Consider the following 9,660-nt stretch of genomic DNA (forward strand, 5'->3'; position numbering starts at 1 on the left):
GTCCAGAGAAGGTTTTCTTACATGTAAATCAACATTTTCAAAAGTTTCTGCCTCCTTGCTATTGTCATAGATTTATTATAATCTTAAATTATGATTGCACTTATTCTTTTTGTTCATATAAATGTTTTGGGGAGAAGCGTATGTAGGAGAATTTGAAGGTAGGTGGCCATGACAAACTAGCCTATGGGAAACCAAAGCTTTATGCTTCTTTAAGTGCTAATGTCTGATGTTTCAGAAGACTGGAAACATACCTGGAAAATCCTCAAATTGTATAAATCATTATTGTCGCATTCATGTTTTATATTGTAATTCTATATTTTGCTAAAAAATTCTGAGGTTGAAACAGAATAATTTTTCCAACATTCTTCTGATTTAGTTCCTTAGTGCCAGTTAATTTGGCAGTCATTTTCATAGTTCATTTTTGCTATTCATCTTTAATTGAAGACAAGTGAATTCACTGTTTTTTAAAAAAAAAAAATCTTAGACATCACACAGATAGAGATGGGGAAAGAAGAAATTTCATTCCACTGATCTGTCGCATTCTAAGTTTTGCCTTGTAGTCTATCAATGTTTTATTTTTAACCTCCAGTATCTCCCCTGAGAACTGTTGATACATATGCCATTTCTGACCTCTGGGGTTATTTGTTTTTTGTTTTCCCTCTAATATCCTTTTAATCTGTGTAGAAGCACTCTACTAGTCATACAGGGGTATTTGACTTTCTGATGAGCCACCAAAATATCACAGTCATACATACTTTTTACTTAAAAAATACATCTTCTGATTGAATCTCTCATAAGAAAAGCTTAAAAATATTTTTCTATTTTTCAAAATGATCATCAATAATTTCTATTGGAGATCCTCACTTATTTATTCCACAATGAGGTACATATATTGTTCCTTATAATATATTAAAATCTTAAATTGTTTCCCATCTTAAAGACAATTAAGAGGAAAGAATAATTCTAAGTTCTGAAAATGTTTAACAAAATGCTACAAAATACAAGATATTTAATCTGATGATTTTATTTTTCTAGGTTTATAAAGGTAAAGTTTATTCATTATTTCAGACTATGTAATATTCTTTTTTTTGAGAAATATATATTTTTTAATTATTTTATTTATTTTATTTTTGACTGTGCTGGGTTTTCAATGCTGCATGGACTTTTCTTTAGCTGCAGTGAGTAGAGGCTACTCTAGTTTTGGTGCAAGGGCTTCTCATTGCAGTGGTTTCTCATGTTGGGGAGCACAGGATTTAGGGTGCATGGGCTTCAGTAGTTGCTCTATGTGGGGTCAATATTGCAGCTCCTGGGTTCCGGAGCATGGGTTCAGTATTGTGGTGTATGGACTTAGTTGCTCCGTGGCATGTGAGATCTAACTAGATCAGGGATTGAACCCATGTCTCCTCTATTGGCAGGTGGATTTTTTTTTTTTTAACCCCTGAACCATCAGGGAAGCCTGAGAAATATATATATATATAAAGCATATACTATATATGCCAGATCTTGTTCTAGGTACATAAAGCATGGAAGCAAATAATGTGAAGAGGAAAACAGAGAATAGATAAACAAATAAGTAGATTGATAGATAAACTGAAATATACCATACTGTGGTAAATGTCTTGTTTAAGAGTTAAAATAAGATGTAATGTGATAACTAACGGCTAGTTTATACTGTATAGATTAGGTGAAGAACATGCTGGGAACAGGAACAGCTTAATAGAAACAGAAGGATGGCTGGTATTGCCAGAAAAAGGCTGGAGATGAAGAAAGTCTTTTTTTCTTTCTTCTACTTTATAAATTTTGGTCTTTTAAAAAATACTGACATCACCAAACTAGAGTGAATTGGTTTTTGTGTAGTTAATATTTGAAAATAACTTGAGAAGCTAATCATCTAAAATACTTCGTGGACTCAATAATTTGTCCATGAAAAACTGAATTTGTTCTTTTGATTCTGAGCTCTCTTCTACTGAGTAGAAATCTGAGAATATGGTGTCAGGGAAACTCTGCTCCCTTTGGAAGAAATACCCCCCTGAGGATAACTTTTCAGCACTAGCAGCTGGAAAATTCTCTAGTTTAATGAAAGAAAGTGCTGAGGCAAGGAAAGTCTGGTGTCTGCCTTTGCAGCCTTCCAAATGGTTCTTGGAGACTCTTAATGTGCAATGAAGACTGGGAATCTGTGCTGCATGCAGATGTTAAGGTCTTCTGAAGTATGTTGTCTTCCTCATCATGTTTACAAAGTAACATGTAAACCTATATACAACAAGGAAAAAGAAAACCTCTTCCCAATTAAAATCCAAATGTACATGTAAACTGTGTGTGAGAGTGTGTAAATGCATTATAAATTCTAACAAGGAAGAATTGTATAAGTCTGTGTGATGATAGATAATTGTTTTCTGGCCACTAGCTGTTTTCTCTTCCTATACACTCTGTTCCCAGAAATCTATTAATATATGACTAACTCCTTTACATTCTTCAGAATTGGCTACTCTGCTTAAAATTATCTGTCATCCCCCCTAAAATTCCTATGCTTGATTCCCTCGTCCTTATGTCTTATTCATTGGTTATATTAATAAAGGTATTATAGGGCTTCCCTGGTGGCCCAGTGGTTAAGGATCCATCTTGCAATGCAGGGCACATGGGTCCAGTGGTTAAGGATCCATCTTGCAATGCAGGGCACATGGGTCCAGTGGTTAAGAATTCATCTTGCAATGCAGGGGACATGGGTCCACTGGCTCAGTCCCTGGTCTGGGAAGAGTCTTCATGCTGCAGGACAACTAAGCCCTTGTGCCAGAGCTACTGAACCTGTGCTCTAGAGCCTGCAAGCCACAACTCCTGAGCCACGCACTGCAACTGCAGAAGCCCTAAAGCCCGTGCTCGGCAACAAAGGAAGACATCGCAATGAGAAGTCTGTACACCACAACTAGAGAGTAGCCCCCGCTCACTGCAACTAGAGAAAACCTGAGCAGAGCAATGAAGATCTAATACAGTAGATTAAAAAAAAAATCAATATTATATTAGCTATGGGAGAGAATGCAATGGTGTTGACATGATACTGGTTATATAAGGTTGGCAGAGTTAGCACAGATGAAACATTTGAAAGGTGCAATGTCAGGAACTCCATGCAACATCGAGGAAATTTTCTTAGAACTCTATGAACGACTGCACTAAACAAAAATTCTCCCAAGTATAAAGGGAAACGTTGATTCTCTGTTCTAAGCTCAATATTATTCAGAGTGAATTGTATATATATACACTTAAACCAAAGAAGAGAAAGAATTCTTTGTGATCATTAGGGTCATCCTTTGAGTGCATTTTGAAGATGATTTAGGAATTTTTGAAAGATGTAAACAGATATTAAATAAAATGCAGTCTCTTTGAAGCCAATTAAGAAAATGGATGAAAGCAAGGAAATACAAATGTGCATTAAAAATTGAAATGCCACATGTAAAACATTTAAAATATTTAAAAAAAATTAAATTTCATTTCAATTTTGGCCCTTCTAATTTTTTGCAATTTTATGCTTAAGAAAAGGGAAGCCCGGTGGTTCAGCAGGAAAAAATCCACCTGCGATATAGGAGACAAGGGTTTGATCCCTAAATTGGGAAGATCCCCTAGAGAAGGAAATGGCAACCCGCTCCAGTATTTTTGTCTGGGAAATCCTATGGACGCAGGAGCCTGGTGGGCTACGGTCCATGGGGTTGCAAAGAGTCGGACATGACGTAGTGACTAAATAACAATAAAAAAAAGGTTAAGAAAACTTCAGAGTGAAAGAACTTGATCTTAAAACATTTACACTGTATACTAACAACAACAAAAGCAAAAAAACCTGAGAAAAATTTGTGTATACATGTATGTATATTTCCTTCTTTGTGATTTTCAGTCAGTTCAGTCACTCAGTCAGTTCAGTCGCTCAGTCATGTCTGACTCCTTGAGACCCCATGGACTGCAGCACGCCAGGCTTCCCTGTCCATCACCAACTCTGGGAGCTTGCTCAAACTCATGTCCATTGAGTCAGTGATGCCATCCAACCATCTCATCCTCTGTCATACTCCTCTCCTCCTGCCTTCAGTCTTTCCCAACATCAGGGTCTTTTCCAGTGAGTCAGTTCTTTGCATCAGGTGGCCAAAGGATTGGAGTTTCAACTTCAGCATCAATCCTTCCAATGAATATTCAGGACTGATTTCCTTGAGGATTGATTGGTTTGCTCTCCTTGCAGTCCAAGGGACTCTCAAGAGTCTTCTGCAACACCACAGTTCAAGAGCATCAATCCTTCGGTGCTCAGCTTTCTTTATGGTCCAACTCTTACATCCATACATGACCACTGGAAAAACAATAGTTTTGACTAGATGGACCTTTGTTGCAAAGTAATGTCTCTGCTTTTTAATAAGCTGTCTAAGTTGGTTACAGCTTTTCTTACAAGAAGCAAGCATCTTTTAATTTCATGGCTGCAGTCACCATCTGCAGTGATTTTGGAGCCCCCTCAAATAAAATCTGTCACTATTTTCATTGTTTCCACACCTATTTTTCATGAAGTAATGAGACCGGATGCCATGATCTTTGGTTTTTGAATGTAGAGCTTTAAGCCAACTTTTCACTCTCTTCTTTCACTTTCATCAAGAGGCTCTTTAGTTCTTCTTCACTTTCTTTATGATTTTAGGAATGCATAAATTTCTTTTTGCATTATTTTTCTATACATTTGGCTCTTCACTCTACTATCACATCTTTTGAAATAAGATTAATCCACCTAAATATTTAGCATAATGTGTGTTTCAATGTCATTTATAAAGTTAGAACATTTCTACATGAAACTGGTTTTAAAAGATTATACTATTAATGGAGAAAACTGTATATAAACCTACCAGCTCATAGTATGGACTATATATACTAAGGGAAGAGTGTGAAGGCATCCGTAATTCTAATGGAAAGGACAGAGTGAAACAAGGAAGAAAAAACTGTGAAATGAAAACATCTCCTGCCATATCAATAAACATGCAATATCATAACCATCAGCAATTTCTGGCCTCCAAATGTGAATGAGGGCTCCCAAAACTGCAATCCAGCAGATGCCTGCCACCCTCCAATGGTGATTGCTGAGGAGCTTGAGGGAATGCAAGAAGCAGCCATCTGCCACTCCTTAAGGTGAAGAAGGAAACAGGATTGGCCCCAGATAGCTGAGGTGCTTTTGAAAGGAATGAATTCAGTGAGCCCAGAGGCTTGCATCTTCCCATACACAGAACTCTAAATTCCCTAACTTGCTATCTGATCTTTGATGTTCAGACTACCTGCTCTCTTTGTTGCACACAAAAAGAGCCTGACTCCCCTTCTGGTCTCGTTGGAGCAGTTTTCTCAGAGCCACTGAGATTTTATCTCCTGGGGTCCGAGTACTAAACTTTCCCACCAAAAAAATAACTCTCTACTTTCAGGTTGTGACTATATTTTTCAGTTGACAAATGTTCCAACTTGGTCCTCTCTTGGCCTTCTGTGAATTTTAGCCTATAGTGAGTTGCTTCTTTCCTGAAAGGGTGAGGACTGATGCTTGATTTCTGAAATATCAACCATAGAAGAATTCAATGGAAACTGATGCAGTAGTGTATAGTAAATGCTGTTATGTTCTTTACAGAAGTCATTAATAATTATTTTTATGTTATTATTCAAAAAGATTTTCACATTCCTACAAAGGTTTTTATATAGAGAATTTAAAATGTCTAACAATGGATTTTGGTAGAATAGAAAGCATTAATCTTCATGACCTTCATGCAATCAATAGCCATTGAATCTTGGTGGGGAAAGTACTTAATAAGGATACCTAGATGGATTGTAGTCTATTTAAGTACAAAGACACATTTTTGAGCTAGACAGACATAAGACAATATGAGGCAAATACCATCTAGTGGCTGTGTTTCTTCATTTAGGAGCAAATGTCTCAGAAGAATCAAACAATCTCCTGAAATCTGGCCTTCATAAAAATGACAACAAATACCATGTTTAATTCATGTTTTCTTCTTCTTTTCTGAATCATTCCCAAATATCTGGCTGCTTTTTATAAGAATGGATTGGTTTAAAGAAAGTAGAACTATTTGGCAAACTATCGCAATAATGTTTAAAATGCTCATTCTTACTGCTTACTAGTTTTATTTCCATAAAATGATAGAATATTCAGACAATGACTTATACAGAAACGTATCAGTTGCAATTTTACGTATGAAAAGACACACAAACTCAACTACATACTGTACTGTACTTATATAGCTACATATAGATTAGATAGATAGAGATGCATAATGTTAGTGGGTCTATATGTATCTGTAGCTATAACCAGTAGAGGGGCCATTCACAGTCATCATATTCTAGACAGATGTATACTGTGAATTATTCATTCACACTCTGATGTTGACTGAGTAATTATTTATACTTCAACACTTATATTTCCTTCTTTACTTTTTTCCTCTGTAACTAATCTAATCTTTCTGAATAGACCATACCATGCTAGTCATTAGGCTATAAATAAATTTAAAATTTTCCAGTTACAGCTATTTTTTTCTCTCCCAGTTTAAGAAATTTCCTTCAGTTTAAAGCAAGCTCTTTCAGACAAATATGTAGTCAATTCAAAGGTACCCTCACTATTAGGTTATTTCTCAATTTGCTTCTTCCTGCCCTAGATGATATTTGGAATTAAGGGAAGGTTTATTGTTCTGAAGGTTTGGGACAAGGTGCAGGGTTTTTCCTGGTTTTAGTTGCAGGGCAGCTGGTGACTGGTTGGTATTCACTAAGGTGTGTTTGTGTTCCTATCATGGGCTTCCTGCTGGTGGCTGTCCGTGTAGACCATGGGTAGTATTACCTGCGCTGTGTTCAGCTTAGGCAATTCTCTGGGAAGCACAGGCAACTTACCTTGTTGGTGGACCCCATTGGTCCTAATCGTATCATAGACTTGGTTTCTGACAGATACTCCCATTTAGTCTCCAGCTCAATAATGTATTCTGTAGTCTTTATCTGAGGAATGATCTTTCCCAGGTAATATTGATCCCTAAATCTTTCTCGAATTTCTGCAGTTATTTATTCAATTCCTTCTCAATCCCCACTTGCAAGGCTAGAAGAATATGTAGAACCACTGAGCTATTTTTTGCCAAACCGTGAGTAGAAGGTATCTGAGGACTGCTCCAGACTCAGTAATCTCCACATTTCCTCTGCTGTCTGTTGCCATTCTTATACTGGCAAGGTTGTAATGCCTGGCCACCTCGACCCAAAGTTCTAAACAGGAAGTGGCTAGAAACACTTGTGTTTATTGTTCGTTCTCTTCTGGAACTTCTGTGAGTATGGATCCAAAGGTCTGGATATTTTATTCCCAACTTCTGACTTTCTTTTCCTTCTCACAATCCACTCAGGCCAGAAGGACCAGGCTTCCTCCTCCTTACATAGGACAGGATATAGTCATTAATATTCTATGCTTTCTCTACCCATGATTTTAGCAAACTTGATGGTCAAGACTATTGAAGCTGTGTAGAAAAGTTTTTTCTAACTTGTCAAAAGCTTCATGTAACAACTATTGCTATGCTAGAGGAAAAACCCAAATAAACAAAACAGCAAGTCTGATAATCAAAGTGAAAAATTACTTCTTTTTCTAGATGGAAATACATTCTCTCCCAGAGGAAGAAAAGCAATAAAATTTTAAAATAGATTAGAGAGGCTTAAATCAAGTGGTTAAAAATGATTAGCTGTTGAAAATTATTGTGGGATTTAGAGGAGGTAGAGAAGAGATTTTAAAAAGAGACAGGAGTAACGATAAAAAAAAAAAATGATGAAGATCTGAAAGTAGAGAATATGGAAAGAGACCATACATTTTATTATGCATTTTACTTTTTCCGATTCCCTCTTTCAGCTTAGGAAAATGAACTCTAACTAATAATAACTACTGAGTGACTATAACTTATATTTGAAAATATATGACCAATATTCATTCTTACATAACCAGAGCTAAACAGTTTTAGGTAAAATTGAGTTTGTCTTTGGGTGAAATGCTTACAACAAAAATCTTTGGTGATTAGGCACAAAAAAATAACAGCACTCTTGGGGGTACCACCTTGTTCATCATTTGCAACTACATAATTTCAGTTTAGGAAGAGAAGTCAAGAGGCAATTTATTTAAAAAGGAAGGGGGAGTAGGATAAAAATAACAAAATTGATTTCTTACTTTACTGCATATAAACTGAGAAAAAGTCAATCATATACATCAAAAAATGATGGCAATAGAGTTGGTGATAGGGAATGAAGACATTTTGACTTGTCTCTAGAGTCAGCAATTTTCCTGATGACAATAGCTCCCTAAGGAAGGTGAATTGGCTCAAGTTTAAGTGCCATGAAATACAATTTGGTTTGAGTAACATTTGCGGTTTCTGGTGACATAAAGATAACCAATTTTTTCAGATATTTTGCACAAAAGATGACATATGTGATATATCTATATGTCATAGCTATAAGGAGAAATCTTTTGACTGACTGACTCAAAACGACAAAAATTAGAAAATGGGGGGGAAATGTTTTCCAATCATGAAAGGGACAAAATCAGTACTTTCAATCATTTTAAACTAAATTTCAATCATATAAATATATAAATCCTGTTTAATCTAGCATTTTTAGCAGGTGAGTTAAAAACTATACTTTTCTGGATTTTAAAAATCTTTGTAATTCTATCAGTTTCTTTTGAAAAATAATATTTTGAGGATATGGCTAAGTGACTTTTTGAAAATCATGGTGTAACATCTCCTTTTGTCTGTTTTAGTAAATTTTTTCCTTAAATTACCATTTTCTCTGATAGCAATGTATCTTTACTGTTTGTCAAATATATCTTTTACAGTTACCTTGTTTTAGACCCGTCTTTTGGCTTTAGCCATATTTCTTATGAATAGAATTTAACTCTTATTTTTAATCCAAATTGACATTATCTACACTTAAAACCTATACCATTTATATTTATTATTATCCCTGGCATATTTGAGCTTATTTATGTCACCTTATTTTCATTTTCGGTTTACCTTTTCCTTTATTTCTGTATTTTTATTTACCTTATTGAGATGTGAAAGTTTTTACAAATTCTGTTTAATGGTTATACTTGAGTTTTTAAATAAGCATCTGTAATTTCCCCCAAAATCTCCCATAGAAATTTAAATTGCCCTGCAATGCTCATTTCTCCTGGTGTGCTTAAAAAGTTACACCTATACTTAAACATGTGGTATTACAGAAAATTCCCTCATCACTTCCCAAAAACTATATAGTAGCACAAAAAAGTGTTTGCTATTCAATGTTAAGCAAGTAGCAAGACACAAAATTTGAGTGTTTCATGGGGGAAAGTGTACAATATTAGGTCATTCAAAAAGTCTGTTTATGTTTTCTCATAAGATGGTACAGGGAAACCTGAATGAACTTTTTGGCCAACCCGATACAGTGTTCTCACAAAGTATCATGCTTCTTATTTGGTCCTTCATTGACCATTTCCAGTATGTTACATACTGGATTTTATCTCCTCTTGATGAAACAGTGAATGAAACTTGCAAAACAGACTGAGTGCTGCAACTGTGAAATAAGCCAGAGTGTTATCAAAGCATCTGTCCTCACGTAGATGTGCTTAGGTAAGATGCAGACAGTTGAATGGTATAATTATTATCG

This window comes from Muntiacus reevesi, chromosome 3, assembly GCF_963930625.1.
Source record: "Muntiacus reevesi chromosome 3, mMunRee1.1, whole genome shotgun sequence".
Taxonomy (NCBI): domain Eukaryota; kingdom Metazoa; phylum Chordata; class Mammalia; order Artiodactyla; family Cervidae; genus Muntiacus; species Muntiacus reevesi.